The following is a 19,381-nucleotide window of genomic DNA, read 5'->3' on the forward strand; positions in this document are numbered from 1 at the left end:
GCAATGATTCTAGCTATGCACATCAATAAAAAACCGAAGCACGGTGGTTCGGTTATGGGTCGGCAGAAAATTTGTAGGGATAGGATGGATGCCCACAACAGATTAATGAGGCACTATTTTGCGGATAATCCTGTGTACCCCAAGTCGTACTTCTGGTGCCGGTTTAGGATGAACACCGAGTTGTTCAGACGCATTGCAGAGAAACTAGCGAGCCATGACCGGTTTTTTCAGCAAAGGAGGAATGCCGTCGGAGAGCTCAGGCATAGCACCTTTCAGAAGGTGACAGCCGCTTTGTGTATGTTGGCATACGGTATTCCTGCTGATCTAGTTGATGACCACTTGGCCATGGGTGAGAGTCAAGCCATCATGTGTGTTAAGTGCTTCGCAGTCGGAATTGTGCAAGTGTTTGGCCAGGAGTATTTGAGATCTCCCAATGCTGAAGACGCCGTAAGACTATTGGAGATGAACAAAGCTCGCGGCTTCCCAGTTATGCTTGGCTCAATAGATTGCATGCATTGGAGATGGAAGAATTGTCCTAAGGCATGGCATGGACAATTCCACGGCAAGAAAGGGTTCCACTATAATCCTTGAAGCGATGTCCGATCAAGAGACTTGGATTTGGCATGCTTTTTTTTGGAATGCTTGAATCTTTGAATGACATCAACGTTGTTAATCGGTCACCACTGTTGAATAAGATTGCAAATGGTGAACTGCCACCGGTGCAGTTTGTAGCAAATGGCCATACATACAACTATGGCTACTATCTTGCGGATGGCATCTACCCAAAGTGGCAAACATTTGTGAAGCCGTTGAAAAAACCGAAAGGTAAGAAAAATCTTGATTTCCACAATGCTCAGGTGGCGGCTAGAAAAGATGTGGAGAGAGCTTTTGGGATTTTGCAAGCCCAATTTGCTATTGTGAGAGGACCGGCTAGATTTTGGGATCAAGAGATGCTTTGGTACATCATGCACGCTCGTGTGATCATGCACAACATGATCATCGAGAATGAGTGTGGCCAAGATTTAGACTGCTCTCAGTATGAGCTTTTGGGACATCCTGTGCGAGTGCGTCTGTCGGGGTTGTGGTGCGACATATGCCAAGGGGTGGCTTATCATGGAGAGGGCTAAGAGAACGTTGTCGGGCTCTAGAGGCGGGAGTGAGCGAGACCACCTAAGCCGGTGAATCTTACCCAGGTTCGGGGCTCTTCTAGGAGATAACACCCCTAGTCCTGCTCTACGGGGTCTCCGCATGATCACTATCTCGACAAGGTAACTATAAGGTCGCTCCTTGAGCTGTTTGGCTAGAGGAGGAAGATGAGCAAGGCTAGCCTCTCTTCCCCTCTCTATATATGTGTGTGAGTCTACTAAGGTTCTGAACCCTTTGCATGGGTGCCTTGGAGAGTTTATATAGGCCTACCGCCTAGGGGTACAATGGTAATCCGACCGGGTGTGGGACCCGACCTTCAGTGTCTCTGGTCGCCTGCTTCTCCGCTGGTTGCTGGGGCCTGCCACCTGGTGGGCCCTGCCGGCTGTCTCGTACTTGGCCGACAGGCCGCGCCCGCTAAGGGAATCCTGGACTATGGGGTCCTCGGGCGTCCGACCTATTAGACATGGGCCGGACTGATGGGCTGTGAGGATACGAAGACCGACGACTTTACTCGTGTCCGGATGGGACTCTCCTTGGCGTGGAAGGCAAGCTTGGCGTCCAAATATGAAGATTCCTTTCTCTGTAACCGACCTTATGTAACCCTAGATCCCTCCGGTATCTATATAAACCGGAGGGCTAGGTCCATAGAAGGATATCCTCATAATCATAGTCAGACAGGCTAGACTCTTAGGGTTTAGCCATTACGATCTCGTGGTAGATCAACTCTTGTAATAGTCATATTCATCAAGATCAATCAAGTAGGAAGTATGGTATTACCTCCATAGAGAGGGCCCGAACCTGGGTAAACATTGTGTCCCCTGTCTCCTGTTACCATCAACCCTAGACGCATAGTTCGGGACCCCCTACCCGAGATCCGCCGGTTTTGACACCGACATTGGTGCTTTCATTAAGAGTTCCACTTTGCTGTCGTCAAAAGGTTCGATGGCTCCTTCGACCATCTACAACAATGCTGTCCAAGGGGAAGTCTTCCTCCCCAGACAGATCTTCGTATTCGGCGGCTTCAAACTGCGGGCCAACTCGCTTGGCCATCTGGAGCAGATCAAAAACTACGCCCTTGGCCATCAGGTCAGATTTGGAAGCTTGAATTACGTCGCGGATATCCGCGGAGATTTGATCTTTGACGGATTCGAGACCACGGCAGCTGCTCCCTACCACCACGATGAACACGTCGAAAATCTGTCATCGGACCATACCCAGGGGATAGTACCTATAGCTGCTCTGGCCTTAGATCCGGAGTAAATCGCGTCATCCGAGGACGGGAAGCTCAACCCCGCCGCGGAAGCCGCAGACTCAGCGACGGTGGAGCCGCACACAAACCTAACTGCAAGTGACATATGTGTCACTGGAGCCATGGACTCGACTCCGGCTACAGGTTCCGAACCTTGTGCGTCCGCGTACGTTGAGCTTGATTGGTCATCGATCGCCGAATTCAGCTCCGCGGACATCTTCCGGCACTCGCCTTTGGGCGATGTGTTAAACTCGTCAAGAGCACTATCCTTGGCGAGGGATTCTCAGCCAAATTATATCCGATTCGAGCTAGAGGTTGATGATGGAGAATTTCGTTTCCCACCCACCGCCCACTTTATAGCCACTGTCGAGGACTTAACCGACATGCTCGATTACGGCTCCGAAGACATCGACAGTATGAACGACAATGCAGGAGAAGAGGAGGCCCAAAACCCGCCGTTCACCGGACAATGGACGGCCACCTCGTATGACGTATACATGGTGGATGCACCAAAAGAAAACATCGGCGAAGACAAAGAGAATCCAGTTGAGGATGAACCTCCTAAGATAGAACCAAAGCGTCGACATCAGCGACGCCGCTCTAAATCATGCCGCAACAAAGGCAGCAACACCGGCACGGGAGACGATAACACTCCGTACGGTGCCGAAGACAGAGAAGATCCCGACGAACGAACTGTCGAACATGACGATCGGGAAGATGGGCAAGTTAGCCCAATGAATAGGCCGCAAATGAAAACTCAGAGAACAGTAGTTATCTCCCGCCCTCCGAGGAGGAGGTGAGCCTCGGCAACGAGGATTTTATCGTACCTGAGGAACCTCTCGAGCAGGAGCGCTTTAAGCGCCAGCTAATAGCCACTACAAGGAGCCTGAAAAAGAAGCAGCAGCAGCTTCAAGCTGACCAAGATCTGCTCAATGATAGATGGACCGATGTCCTAGCAGCCGAAGAATACGGCCTCAAGCGCCCAGCCAAAAGCTACCCGAAGCGCAAATTTCTACCTCAGTTCGATGATGAGGCACTGGAGCCCGTACCATCATCGCACAATGCGGCTGGCCGACCGCCACGTGGTCAGGATAAAATGGCAACTCAAGCCGAACACCAGCCCGCCCTGCCTCATCGTAAAGGCAGAGATAAAACAGGTCGTGGTTAGACAAATGACCTTTGGCAGGACCTGGAAAATAGAGCAGGACATACTAGATCAATCTACAGATCACGAGGACGTGCCCCAACACATGGCGACGACTATCTATTCAGACGTGACAAGCCTAGTCATGCGCGGGCTGAAAACCGCAGACGGACTCCATCGGAGCTACGTCGCGATGTGGCCCGATATAGAGGCGCCGCACACCCTCTTTGCTTCATTGACGAAGTAATGGAGCACGGATTCCCAGAAGGGTTTAAACCCGTGAATATTGAATCATATGACGGAACAACTGACCCCGTTGTGTGGATTGAGGATTTTCTTCTCCATATCCATATGGCCCGCAGAGATGACCTCCACGCCATCAAATACCTTCTGTTAAAACTCAAAGGGCCAGCTCGGCACTGGTTAAACAGTCTGCCTGAAAACGCTATTGGCAGCTAGGAGGATTTGGAAGACGCCTTCCACGACAACTTCCAAGGTACATATGTCCGGCCACCAGATGCCGATGACTTAAGCCATATAGTTCAACAGCCCAGAGAGTCAGCCAGGAAATTCTGGACTAGGTTCCTAACCAAAAAGAACTAGATCGTCGACTGTCCGGATGACGAAGCCCTAGCGGCCTTTAAACACAGCATCTGTGACGAATGGCTCCCCCGACACCTCGGCCAAGAAAAGCCGAAGTCCATGGCAGCCCTCACGACACTCATGACCCGCTTTTGTGTGGGTGAGGATAGTTGGCTGGCCCGTAGCAAAAACAATGCAAGCAACGCCGGCACCTTCGAAGCCAGAAATAGCAACGACAAATCCCGACACAACAAACACAAGCGTCGCAACAACAATGACAACACCGATGATACGTCGGTCAATGCCGTATTCAGTGGCTCTAAGTCCGGTCAGCTGAAGAAGCCGTTCAAAAAGAACAATTCAGGCTCATCCAGCTTGGACCGCATACTCGACCGTCCGTGCCAGATCCATGGCACCCCAGACAAACCACCCAATCATACCAACAGAGATTGTTGGGTTTTTAAACAGGCCGGCAAATTAAATGCCGAAAGCAAGGAGAAGGGATCACAAAGTGAGGACGACGACGAGGAGCCCCGGCCACCGAACATAGGGGGACAGAAGAAGTTTCCCCCTCAGGTCAAAACGGTGAACATGATATACGCTACCCACATCCCCAAGAGGGAGCGCAAGCGTGCGCTCAGGGAAGTCCACGCGATTGAGCCAGTTGCCCCAAAATTTAATCCATGGTCGTCATGCCCGATCACTTTCGATCGTCGGGATCATCCGACCAGTATCCGTCACGGCGGTTCAGCCGCACTGGTCCTGGACCCAATAGTTGATGGGTTCCACCTGACGCGAGTCCTGATGAACGGTGGCAGCAGCCTTGATAACCCATAAGTATAGAGGATCGCAATAGTTTTCGAGGGTAGAGTATTCAACCCAGATTTATTGATTTGACACAAGGGGAGCCAAAAGAATATTCTCAAGTATTAGCAGCCGAGTTGTCAATTCAACCACACCTGGAAACTTAATATCTGCAGCAAAGTATTTAGTAGCAAAGTAATATGATAGTAGTGGTAACGGTGGCAAAAGGTAACGGTAGCAAAAGTAATATTTTTGGGTTTTGTAGTGATTGTAACAGTAGCAGCGAAAAAGTAAATAAGCGAAGAACAATATAGGAAAAACTCGTAGGCATTGGATCGGTGATGGAGAATTATGCCGGATGCGATCGATCATGTAACAGTCATAACCTAGGGTGACACAGAACTAGCTCCAATTCATCAATGTAATGTAGGCATGTATTCCAAATATAGTCATACGTGCTTATGGAAAAGAACTTGCATGACATCTTTTGTCCTACCCTCCCGTGGCAGCGGGGTCCTATTGAAAACTAAGGGATATTAAGGCCTCCTTTTAATAGAGTACCGGACCAAAGCATTAACACATAGTGAATACATGAACTCCTCAAACTACGGTCATCACCGATAAGTATCCCGATTATTGTCACTTCGGGGTTAACGGATCATAACACATAATAGGTGACTATAGACTTGCAAGATAGGATCAAGAACTCTCATATATTGATGAAAACATAATAGGTTCAGATCTGAAATCATGGCACTCGGGCCCTAATGACAAGCATTAAGCATAGCAAAGTCATAGCAACATCAATCTCATAACATAGTGGATACTAGGGATCAAACCCTAACAAAACTAACTCGATTACATGATAAATCTCATCCAACCCATCACCGTCCAGCAAGCCTACAATAGAATTACTCACACACGACGGTGAGCATCATGAAATTGGTGATGGAGGAAGGTTGATGATGACGATGGCGACGGATTCCCCTCTCCGGAGCCCCGAACAAACTCCAGATCAGCCCTCCCGAGAGAGTTTAGGGCTTGGCGGCAGCTCCGTACCGTAAAACGCGATGAATCCTTCTCTCTGGTTTTTTTTCTCCCCAAAAGTGAATATATGGAGTGAATGTGGACGTCGGTGGAGCATCAGGTGGCCCACGAGGCAGGGGCGTGCCCCCACCCTCGTGGATAGGGTGTGGGCCCCCTGACGTGGATCTTTCTTCCAGTATTTTTTATATATTCCAAAAATAATTTCCGTTGATTTTCAGGTCATTCCGAGAACTTTTATTTCTGCACAAAAATAACACCATGTCAATTCTGCTGAAAACATCGTCAGTCCGGGTTAGTTCCATTCAAATCATGCAAGTTAGAGTCCAAAACAAGGGCAAAAGTGTTTGGAAAAGTAGATACGACGGAGACGTATCAACTCCCCCAAGCTTAAACCTTTTCTTGTCCTCAAGCAATTCAGTTGATAAACTGAAAGTGATAAAGAAAAACTTTTACAAACTCTGTTTGCTCTTGTTGTTGTAAATATGTAAAGCCAGCATTCAGGTTTTCAGCAGAGATTATGAACTAACCATATTCACAATAACATTTAGGTATCATGTTTACTCATATCAATGGCATAATCAACTAGCGAGCAATAATAATAAATCTCGGATGACCACACTTTCTCAAAATAATCATGATATGATATGATAAGATGGTATCTCGCTAGCCCTTTCTGAGACCGCAAAACATAAATGCAGAGCACCTTTAAAGATCAAGGACTGACTAGACATTGTAATTCATGGTAAAAGAGATCCAGTCAAGTCATACTCAATGTAAACTAATAGTAATTGATGCAAATGACAGCGGTGCTCTCCAACTGGTGCTTTTTAATAAGAGGATGATGACTCAACATAAAAGTAAATGGATAGGCCCTTCGCAGAGGGAAGCAGGGATTTGTAGACGTGCCAGAGCTTGGTTTTGAAATAGATATGAATAATATTTTGAGCGGTATACTTTCATTGTCAACATAACAACTGAGAGATCTCGATATCTTCCATGCTACACACATTATATGCGGTTCCCAAACAGAATAGTAAAGTTTATACTCCCCTTCCACCAACAAGCATCAATCCATGGCTTGCTCGAAACAACGAGTGCCTCCAACTAACAAGAGTCCCGGGGGAGTTTTGTTTGCAGTTATTTTGATTTGATTTGCATAAAGCATGGGACTGGGCATCCCGGTGACCAGCCATTTTCTCGTGAGTGAGGAGCGGAGTCCACTCCTCTTGAGAATAACCCGCCTAGCATGCAAGATATAGACAACCCTAGTTGATACATGAGCTATTCGAGCATACAAAACAGAATGTTTATTTGAAGGTTTAGAGTTTGACACATACAAATTTACTTGGAACGACAGGTAGATACCGTATATAGGTAGGTATGGTGGACTCATATGGAATAACTTTGGGGTTTATGGAATTGGATGCACAAGCAGTATTCCCACTTAGTACAAGTGAAGGCTAGAAAAAGACTGGGAAGCGACCAGCTAGAGAGCGACAACAGTCATGAACATGCATTAAAATTAATCAACACCGAATGCAAGCATGAGTAGGATATAATGCACCATGTACATAAATATCGTAGAGGCTATGTTGATTTTGTTTCAACTACATGCGTGAACATGTGCCAAGTCAAACCACTCGAATCATTCAAAAGAGGATACCACCCTATCATACCACATCACAACCATTTTAATAGCATGTTGGCATGCAAGGTAAACCATTATAAGCTCCTAGCTAATTAAGCATGGCATAAGCAACTACAATCTCTAATTGTCATTGCAAACATGTTTATTCATAATAGGCTGAATCAAGAACGATGAACTAATCATATTTACAAAAACAAGAGAGGACGAGTTCATACCATCTTTTCTCATCTCAATAAGTTCATCATATAATCATCATTATTGCCTTTCACTTGCACGACCGAATAGTGTGAATAATAATAATAGTGCACGTGCATTGGACTAAGCTGGAATCTGCAAGCATTCAATTCAAGAGAGAAGACAAGGTAATATGGGCTCTTTGTTAGATCAACAATAATGCATACGAGAGCCACTCAACATTTTCATTATGGTCTTCTCCTCTCGACCCCCAAAGAACAAGAAAAGAAATAAAACTATTTACACAGGAAAGCTCCCAACAAGCAAAAGAAGAACAATAAATCTTTTTGGGTTTTCTTTTTAATTACTACTATAGACATGCAAAGTAAACTAGCTAAAAGCTACAACTAATTTTTTTCTTAAGGTTTATCAAACACACAAGAAGAAAGCTAAAAAGGAAATAAACTAGCATGGATATTGCAATGAAAAAGTATGAGCACCGACAACTAGCATGAGTGTGTGAACAGGAATGTAATGTCGGTGAGAGATACGTACTCCCCCAAGCTTAGGCTTTTGGCCTAAGTTGGTCTATGGGCACGGCTGGCCTAACAGATATCCAAAGTTGTAGCTGGGGTCGTACTGAGATGCAGCGGCAATTGCCTGATGAGCTGCAGCTTGGAGGCGAGCTGTCTCCATCCTTCTTTCGTACTCGGTCGCCTCTTCCCTAGTTATAAAATATCTCCCCTTTGCCTGAAAGTCAAAGAAAGTAGGAGCAGGGAGAGCGACGTGATAGGTGCGTCGTCTGTCAAAGATTAGTCGGTACTGGAGGAACTGGTTGTTCCTCTCAACAAACTAATGACGAACCATAACATCATAATCTAAATAAGCAGGAGGCAACTCAATATCATATCCACGTATGGGTATCTCAAGAAAGTTAGCTATACGAGTTGCATAAATTCCAGCGAAGAAATCTCCATGAATACGATTATTATGCAACCTACATGCAACAATGGCCCCAAGTTATATTGTCTATCTCCTAATACAACACTCTTGAGAACACTAAGATCAGGGACACACATGTGACATGCTTCATCCTTACCATTTATGCATCTACCTATGAAGAGAGCAAAATAATGTATAGCAAGAAAATGAATGCTCCCTATGGTAGCTTGCGTGATTTCCCTAGATTCCCCCACAGTTATACTAGCAAGAAAGTCTCTATATTCAGATTTGCGAGGTTCACTAACATTACCCCACTGTGGAAGTTTACAAGCAGTATTAAAATCTTCTAAGTCCATGGTATAAGATTTATCATAAAGATCAAATAGGACAGTGTTAGAACTACATGAGGATGAAAATTTGAACCTTCTCACAAAGGAATCAGTTAGGTGATGGTATTGAGGGCAATTATCTAGCATGAAGCCCTCGAGTTCAGCATTATGCACATATGCATCAAATTCCTCCTTAATTCCTGCTCGGACCATGAAATCGTCTGACGGCCATTCACAAGGCTGCACTTGAGCTTCTCTTGGTGGTTCCTCGTCCACATCGCGTATTGTGGGTCTGGGTCCTTGCTTCCTTGAGGAACCACCTTGGTACATTTTCCTAAAAATATTTCTTCCTCTGAAAAATTTCTGAAATTTTTAGTAACTCAAATAAAAGTGAACCAAACTCAACAATATTGATAGCAACTACTCCTACAAGTGCCTAGAGGCAATATCATGCATTAAAACTACTTTTGACCATATAAATTTGACATGCAAGCTCAAGAACATGGTCACCAAAGCAGAATTTTTTTTGCAATGAATAAAGCACTAGAACAAAAACTAATTGGACCATTGGAGGAGTCACATACCAAAGAACAATCCCCCAAAGCAGTTTTGTGAATGGAGCTTTGAGCTAGGAGATCGAAAATGGCAGCAAGATGAACTTGAACTCGTGCTTGAGCTGGTTGGTGATTTTTTTGGGAGGAAGGAGTGTGTGGTGGCTGGAATAAGTGGAGGGGAGCCACCACGAGCCCACGAGGCAGGGGGCGCGCCCAGGGGGTGTGCGCGCCCTGGATCCTCATGGCCAGGTGCTTGCTCCCCCTGGTGTGTTTTCAGTGCCAGATATTCTCAAATATTCTAGAAAAAATCATATTTAATTTTCAGGGCATTTGGAGAACTTTTATTTTCGGGGTATTTTTTATTGCATGGATGATTCAAAAAATAGACCGAAAAATATTATTTTGCTTTATTTAATATAAATAACAGAAAGTAAAAAGAGGGTACAGAGAGTTGTGTTTTCTAAATTCATCCATCTCATGCTCATCAAAAGGAATCCACTAACAAGGTTGATCAGGTCTTGTTAACAAACTCATTTCGAATAACGTGAAACCGGAGAATTTTTGAATAACACTAGGTTACCTCAACGGGGATATGCATGTCCCCAACAATAAGAATATCATATTTCTTCTTGACATTAGGAAGAGGAAATTCAAAACCTCCAATAGTGATTGTTGAAATTTTTCCAATAGAATTGATACTGTGAACTTGAGGTTGTTTCCTCGAAAAGTGTACCGTATGCTCATTACCATTAACATGAAAAGTGACAGTGCCTTTGGTGCAATCAATAACAGCCCCTGCAGTATTCAAAAAGGGTCTTCCAAGAATAATAGACATACTATCGTCCTCGGGAATATCAAGAATAACAAAGTCCATTAAAATAGTAACGTTTGCAACCACAACAGGCACATCCTCACAAATACCGACAGGTATAGCGGTTGATTTATCAGCCATTTGCAAAGATATTTCAGTAGGTGTCAAATTATTCAAATCAAGTCTACGATATAAAGAGAGGCATAACACTAACACCGGCTCCAAGATCACATAAAGCAGTTTTGACATAGTTTCTTTTAATGGAACATGGTATAGTTGGTACTCCTGGATCTCCAAGTTTCTTTGGTATTCCACCCTTAAAAGTATAATTAGCAAGCATGGTGGAAATTTCAGCTTCCGGTATCTTTCTCTTATTAGTAACTATATCTTTCATATATTTAGCATAAGGATTCATTTTAAGCATATCCGTCAAACGCATATGCAAAAAGATAGGTCTAATCATTTCAGCAAAGTGCTCAAAATCCTCATCATCCTTTTTCTTGGATGGTTTAGGAGGAAAAGGCATGGGTTTCTGAACCCATGGTTCTCTTTCTTTACCGTGCTTCCTAGCAACAAAGTCTCTCTTATCATAACGTTGATTCTTTGATTGTGGGTTATCAAGATCAATAGCAGGTTCAATTTCTACATCATTATTATTGCTAGGTTGAGCATCAACATGAACATCATCATCAACATTATCACTAGATTCATGTTCATTACTAGATTGTGTTTCAGCACCAGAGATACAAATACCATTAGGATTCTTAGGTGTGTCTACAACAGGTACACTAGAAGCATGCAAAGTCCTATCATTTTTCTTTCTCTTCCTTCTAGAAGGACTAGGTGCATCAACGTTATTTCTCTGAGAGTCCTGCTCAATTCTCTTAGGGTGACCCCCAGGATACAAAGGTTCTTGAGTCACTTTACCTCCTCTAGTTGCAACTCTAACAGCAAAGTCATTATTTTTACTATTCAATTCATTGAGCAAATCATTCTGAGCTTTAAGTACTTGTTCTACTTGAGTAGTAACCATAGAAGCATGTTTACTAATAAGTTTAAGTTCACCTTTAGCACTAGCCATATAATCACTCAAGTGTTCAATCATATAAGCATTATGTTTCAATTGTCTACCAACATAAGCATTGAAGTTTTCTTATTTAACAATAAAATTATCAAACGCATCTAAGCATTGGCTAGCAGACTTATTACGAGGAATATCACCTCCATCAAATCTATAAAGAGAGTTTACCTTTACTACCTGTGTTGGCTTATTGAGACCATGTGTTTCTTCAATAGGTGATGAATTAAAACCATGTATTTCTTCAACATGAGGTAAATTCTTAACATCTTCAGCTTTTATACCTTTTTCTTTCATAGATTTCTTTGCCTCTTGCATATCTTCAGGACTGAGAAATAGAATACCCCTTTTCTTCGGATTTGGCTTAGGAGTTGGTTCAGGAAGTGTCCAATTATTTTCATTAGTCAACATATTATTCAATAACAATTCAGCTTGATCAACTGTTCTTTCCCTGAAAACACAACCAGCGCAACTATCCAGGTAATCTCTGGAAGCATCGGTTAGTCCATTATAAAAGATATCAAGTATTTGATTTTTCTTGAGAGGATAATCAGGCAAAGCATTAAGTAATTGGAGAAGCCTCCCCCAAGCTGGTGGGAGACTCTCTTCTTCAATTTGCACAAAATTATATATCTCCCTTAAAGCAACTTGTTTCTTATGAGCGGGGAAATATTTAGCAGAGAAGTAGTAAATCATATCCTGGGGACTACGCACACAAACATGATCAAGAGAATTAAACCATATCTTAGCATCACCCTTTAATGAGAACGGAAATAATTTAAGGATATAATAGTAGCGAGTTTTTTCATCATTAGTGAACAAGGTAGCTATATCATTTAATTTAGTAAGATGTGCCACAACAGTTTCAGATTCATAGCCATAGAAAGGATCAGATTCAACCAAAGTAATTAATTCAGGATCAACTGAGAAATCATAATCCTTATCAGTAATAAAGATAGGTGAAGTAGCATAAGCAGGATCATATTTCATTCTAGCATTAAGAGATTTTTCTTTCAGCTTAGCTAATAGTTTCTTAAGATCACTTTTATCATTGCAAGCAAGAAAGTCTCTAGCAGTTTCCTCATCAATAACATAACCCTCAGGAACGACAGGCAATTCATATCTAGGGGGAGAATCTTCATCATCACTTTCATCAATATTATCAGTTTCAATAATTTCATTCTCTCTAGCCCTAGCAAGTTTTTCATCGAGAAATTCACCTAGTGGCACAGTAGTATCAAGCATAGAAGTAGTTTCATCATAAGTATCATGCATAGCAGAAGTGGCATCATCAATAACATGCGACCTATCAGAATCAATAGCATGTGTAGGTGTCACAAGCTTACTCAAACTGAAAGGTGAATCAAGTGCAAAGCTAGATGGTAGTTCCTTACCTCCCCTCGTAGTTGAGGGAAATATCTTGGTTCTTTGATCTTTCAAGTTCTTCATAATGATAAGCAGATATAAATCCCAAGTGACTCAAAGAATAGAGCTATGCTCCCAGGCAACGGTGCCAGAAAATGTTCTTGATAACCCACAAGTATAGGGGATCGCAACAGTTTTCGAGGTAGAGTATTCAACCCAAATTTATTGATTCGACACAAGGGAAGCTGAAGAATATTCTCAAGTATTAGCAGCTGAGTTGTCAATTCAACCACACCTGGAAACTTAATATCTGCAGCAAAGTATTTAGTAGTAAAGTAATATGATAGTAGTGGCAACGGTGGCAAAAGGTAACGGTAGCAAAAGTAATATTTTGGGTTTTGTAGCGATTGTAACAGTAACAGTGGAAAAGTAAATAAGCGAAGAACAATATAAGAAAAGCTCGTAGGCATTGGATCGGTGATTGAGAATTATGCCGGATGCGATCGATCATGTAACAGTCATAACCTAGGGTGACACAGAACTAGCTCCAGTTCATCAATGTAATGTTGGCATGTATTCTGAATATAGTTATACGTGATTATGGAAAAGAACTTGCATGACATCTTTTGTCCTACCCTCCCGTGGCAGCGGGGTCCTATTGGAAACTAAGGGATATTAAGGCCTCCTTTTAATAGAGTACCGGACCAAAGCATTATCACATAGTGAATACATGAACTCCTCAAACTACGGTCATCACCGATAAGTATCCCGATTATTGTCACTTCGGGGTTAACGGATCATAACACATAATAGGTGACTATAGACTTGCAAGATAGGATCAAGAACTCTCATATATTGATGAAAACATAATAGGTTCAGATCTGAAATCATGGCACTCGGGCCCTAATGACAAGCATTAAGCATAACAAAGTCATAGCAACATCAATCTCATAACATAGTGGATACTAGGGATCAAACCCTAACAAAACTAACTCGATTACATGATAAATCTCATCCAACCCATCACCGTCCAGCAAGCCTACGATAGAATTACTCACACACGGCGGTGAGCATCATGAAATTGGTGATGGAGGAAGGTTGATGATGACGATGGCGACGGATTCCCCTCTCCGGAGCCCCGAATGGACTCCAGATCAGCCCTTCCAAGAGATTTTAGGGCTTGGCGGCGGCTCCGTATCGTAAAACGCGATGAATCATTCTCTCTGATTTTTCTCTCCCTGAAAGTGAATATATGGAGTCAAGGTGGACGTCGGTGGAGCATCAGGGGGCCCACGAGGCAGGGGGCGCGCCCAGGGGGGTAGGGCGTGCCCCCACCCTTGTGGACAGGGTGTGGGCCCCCTGACGTGGATCTTTCTTCCAGTAATTTTTATATATTCCAAAAATAATCTCCGTTGATTTTCAGGTCATTCCGAGAACTTTTATTTCTGCACAAAAATAACACCATGGCAATTCTGCTGAAAACAGTGTCAGTCCGGGTTAGTTCCATTCAAATCATGCAAGTTAGAGTCCAAAACAAGGGCAAAAGTGTTTGGAAAAGTAGATACGACGGAGACGTATCAAGCCTAAACCTGCTCTATCAGGATACAGTGTGCAAAATGGGCATCAATCCTTCACGGATCAAGCCCACAAAGACTACCTTTAAAGTAGTCATACCAGGTGTAGAGGCCCGCTGTACAGGCTCAATCACACTAGTGGTTGTCTTCGGATCTCCGGACAACTTCCGAAGCGAGGAGTTAATATTTGATATCGTCCCTTTTCGCAGCAGTTATCATGCACTGCTCGGACGAACCGCATTTGCTCGATTCAACGCGGTGCCACACTATGCTTATCTCAAGCTCAAGATGCCCAGACCACGCAGCGTCATAACAGTTAATGGCAACACGGAACGCTCCCTCCGCATCGAGGAGCACACCACTGCCTTAGCATCAGAAGTACAGAGCGGCCTTTTCAAGCAGAAGCTTAATTCAGCGTCCGACCTCCCGGACACTGTCAAGAGAGTCAGGACTATTCTGCAACAGGACAGCTCGGCTCGTCAAGAGCTCGATTAGCAATTCAGCCTCCTTTCCAGTCCTGACCAAGTGGCGGCAATTGTACCATGCGTACATAACTATGCACTCAGAATACCATGGGCATGGATGGAGGCATAACTAGCTTGTGATCCACACTACGGCTCGACCGCCCCGAACACACGTACTTTCACAGTTTCCTTTTTTATCCTTTTCAGGTTTCTTTTTTTACAGGCCTTCCCTGACGGCTTGACCATCGGTTCTTTTTGAAGGATAAATACACCAAGACGACAAGAAGCATGGACGTACCGGGGAATTTTTAGGTGGTTTCTTTAACGATCCCTTACCTGTTTTCAGGACCCGCACGCAGCTCTCCCTTAGTTAAGGCATATTAATAGCCTTCTGCTTATTGCACCACTTGTATAAATGCGCTTTAACGCACTACTCAAATTATAATGGAAACAGTTTGCGGCCCAAATTTTATGACTTTAGCTTACTACCCTTTCTTCTTTTCCTTTTTGATAACCTTATCAAATAGCACCCGTACACTTTGGTACGTTTCAATTTGCCAGGGGCTTCATAGCGCCCCACAACACGGCAACAAAGTCCGAACACTTTTTACAGAATAGTTCGGCACCCTGAATTTAGCACTATATGCATTGGCTTCGAATCATGTCTTTGGTCAATAGTTGGGTTGCCTGGCTCCTGTGCTTGCTACTTTTGTTCCGTTATATCGGCTAGGGTAGTAAAGGGAGAACTACTGCGATTGTGCCCTGGTTTACCCGGAGGATCACCTCAGTAGAGAAAGCCGAAAACTGACTGTCATGATGCGGCGAGAGCCGGTCAGCTCTTTGGAGGTCTCAAATCCTTAGAGATTTTTTCCGCATTACGCGAGGGATCGGTACTTACTCGATCAGGTGTTTACAACATCCTAGTTCGGATACTAGGGGCTGCGCCTATATTTTCATTGTCAAACTCCTATGGCTAAGTGAGGGTGCTAAACCCGCATAGTCCGATTGCCTGGTTCGTCATGCTAAACACCTCCTTCAAGGACCAAACAATTGGATCAAGAGTGTTTAGATTACATCCCGAACACCCCCGTACTACCTACGTGGGGGTAGAAGCCGACGACTGGCCAACTCTCAGATTTCACACAACACGGCCGCACAGGAGGTGAAATTTTTTTAAATAACAAACATTATATTACATAAACGACTTTGTTTCATCATACAAGGCAGAGACAACATGAATGTATTCATTCGAAAATAATGTCTTGCGCACATTGCGTCGCCACAATACGAGACCCCTCCAGGACGTCTTCAAAATACCGCTCGGGCGTGCGGTGCTCCTTGCCCTCTGGCGGTCCCCCGGTCGTAAGCTTGATGGCGTCCATCTTTGCTCACCACACCTTGACGTGGGCGAAGGCCATGCGTGCGCCCTCGATGCAGACCGACCGCTTGACGACGTCCAGCCGAGGGCATTCATTCACCAGCCGCTTCACGAGCCCGAAGTAGCTGTCGGGTATAGCTTCGGCAGGCCACAACCAGATTATTAAATCCTTCATGGCCAGTTCGGCCACCCTATGCAGCTCGACCAGCTGTTTTAGCTGATCGCTAAAGGGCACTGGATGTTCTGGCGCAAGATATTGCGACCAGAACAGCTTCTCCGTAGAGCTCCCTTCTTCGGCTCGGAAAAACTCCACAACGTCAGACACACTGCGCGGCAAATCCGCAAACGCCCCTGGAGAACTTTGAATCCGGGTTAGTAAGAGATACTTCTTCTTCACATATTTGCTTTGCATACTAAACGCCTTACCCGCCGTGATTTTCTTGGCCTCCTAGATCTCCTGGAGGGCGCCCTGGGCCTCAATCCGGGCCTCTTCCGTGCTTTGGCTGTAACGCCCCGAGACTGTTGCTCCAGGTGTCTTCCAGTTATTCGCTATCTTTGCCATGTCTTTTGCTTGCGTGTTGCATCTTGCCATGTCATCATGTGCATTTCATCATCATGTTTTCAAAACTTGTATCCGTCCAGGTTCCCCCATTTTTGTCCGTTGTCCGTTCTGAGCCCAGGCACACTCGAACGCGCCCGCGGCACCTCCAAAATATTATTTTATAAGTGGCATAAAAATGTTCTCCGAATGGGATGAGAGTTGGTGTGCAGTCTTATTATGTTGTAGGTAGGCCGCCTGCCATGTTTCATCGCATTCGGAGTTCGTTTGATAGCCCAACCGTTAAACATATAGCGACCTTATAGCCGGGCACACGTCGGACGTTTTCGGTCTCCGAAAACAGTCGCCGGGCCTCTCTCCCTTCTCTTCTCTCAGCTCGAGCCCTTCTGCACAGCCCACTACCATTCACCTGCAGCCCACCTAACCCCCCCTCGACCGGAGCCATTGGATCAGGATCGGAGGGCTCTGGAAGCCCCCAAATTCCCCTAATCTAGTCCCTGTGTCTATATATAGACCTTCCCCTTCCATTTTTGGAACCCTAATCCCCCTCCACCTACTTCTAGCCTCCCCCTCGGGATCCCCGCAGCTGCCAGCCACCTTCCCCATCGTTTTCCGCGCCGATCCTCCCCGCCTCCGCCACTTGTCGCCGCCGCCATGCCCTTCGGCCTATCCCATGCCGCCACATCGCCCTTCCCGCCGCCCGCAGCCACTAGGGAGCTGCCACGCGTCCCCAGCGCGTCCCCTGCTCGCTCCCCGCCGCCGCAGGCCTGCCCAGGCCCGCGTGGAGCCCGTAGAGCCCATCCGGGCCGACCCGGTGTGCCCCTGGCTCCCTCGCCCGGTTCCCCGCTCGATCTCCTTGCCGCCGCCTCGTCCCTGCGCTTTGGCCACCAGGAGCCTCGCCGGAGCAAGGGCGCCCGACCCCGCCGCCTTGCAGCCGCGTCACCGGCGGGCAACCCAGGCCGACCCTGCCTTCTCTCTCCCCGTCCTCCTCCATTTTTCCTCTCTCTCTCTCTCTCTCCGATCTCAAGCTCTCTCTTTCTCTCTCTCTCTCTCTCTCTCTCCCCTGCAGGTACCCGCGCCACGCCGCCCCTAGCTCGCCGTGCCCCGCCGCCGCGGCCAGATCCGGCTGAGATCCGCCGGATCCGGCCACCCGCGCTTGATTACCCACAAGTATAGGGGATCTATCGTAGTCCTTTCGATAAGTAAGAGTGTCGAACCCAACGAGGAGCAGAAGGAAATGATAAGCGGTTTTCAGCAAGGTATTCTCTGCAAGCACTGAACTTATAGGTAACAGATAGTTTTGTGATAAGATAATTGGTAACTAGCAACAAGTAACAAAAGTAAATAAAGTGCAGCAAGGTGGCCCAATCCTTTTTGTAGCAAAGGACAAGCCTGGACAAACTCTTATATAGAGAAAAAGTGCTCCCGAGGACACATGGGAATATCGTGAAGCTAGTTTTCATCACGTTCATATGATTCGCGTTCGGTACTTTGGTATGTGGGTGGACCGGTGCTTGGGTACTGCCCTTACTTGGACAAGCATCCCACTTATGATTACCCTCTATTGCAAGCATCCGCAACTACAACAAAAGTATTAAGGTAAACCTAACCATAGCATGAAACATATGGATCCAAATCAGCCCCTTACGAAGCAACACATAAACTAGGGTTTAAGCTTCTGTCACTCTAGCAACCCATCATCTACTTATTACTTCCCAATGCCTTCCTCCAGGCCCAAATAATGGTGAAGTGTCATGTAGTCGACGTTCACATAACACCACTAGAGGAGAGACAACATACATCTCATCAACATATCGAATGAATACCAAATTCACATGACTACTAATAGCAAGACTTCTCCCATGTCCTCAGGAACAAATGTAACTACTCACAAAGCATATTCATGTTCATAATTAGAGGTGTATTAATATGCATAAAGGATCTGAACATATGATCTTCCACCAAATAAACCAACTAGCATCAACTACAAGGAGTAATTAACACTACTAGCAACCCACAGGTACCAATCCCAGACGTAGAGACAAGAATTGGATACAAGAGATGAACTAGGGTTTTGAGAGGAGATGGTGCTGGTGAAGATGTTGATGGAGATTGCCCTCTCCCGATGAGAGGAGCGTTGGTGATGATGATGGCGATGATTTCCCCCTTCTGGAGGGAAGTTTCCGCGGCAGAACAGCTCCGCCGGAGCCCTAGATTGGTTCCGCCAAGGTTCCGCCTCGTGGCGGCGGAGTCTCGTCCGGAAAGATGGCTGATGATTTTTTCCTCATCGAAAGACTACATATAGAAGAAGATGGGCATCGGAGGGCCACCAGGGGGCCCACGAGGTAGGGGGGCGCGCCCAGGGGGGTAGGGCGCGCCCCCACCCTCATGGGCAGGGTGTGGCCCCCCTGGTGAACTTCTTGCGCTCAGTATTTTTTATATATTCTAAAAATGACTTTCGTGAAGTTTCAGGACTTTTGGAGCTGTGCAGAATAGGTCTCTAATATTTGCTCCTTTTCCAGCCCAGAATCCC

The sequence above is a fragment of the Triticum urartu genome, chromosome 5A (assembly GCF_056163025.1).
Source record: "Triticum urartu cultivar PI428250 chromosome 5A, HENAU_Tu73, whole genome shotgun sequence".
Lineage (NCBI taxonomy): Eukaryota > Viridiplantae > Streptophyta > Magnoliopsida > Poales > Poaceae > Triticum > Triticum urartu.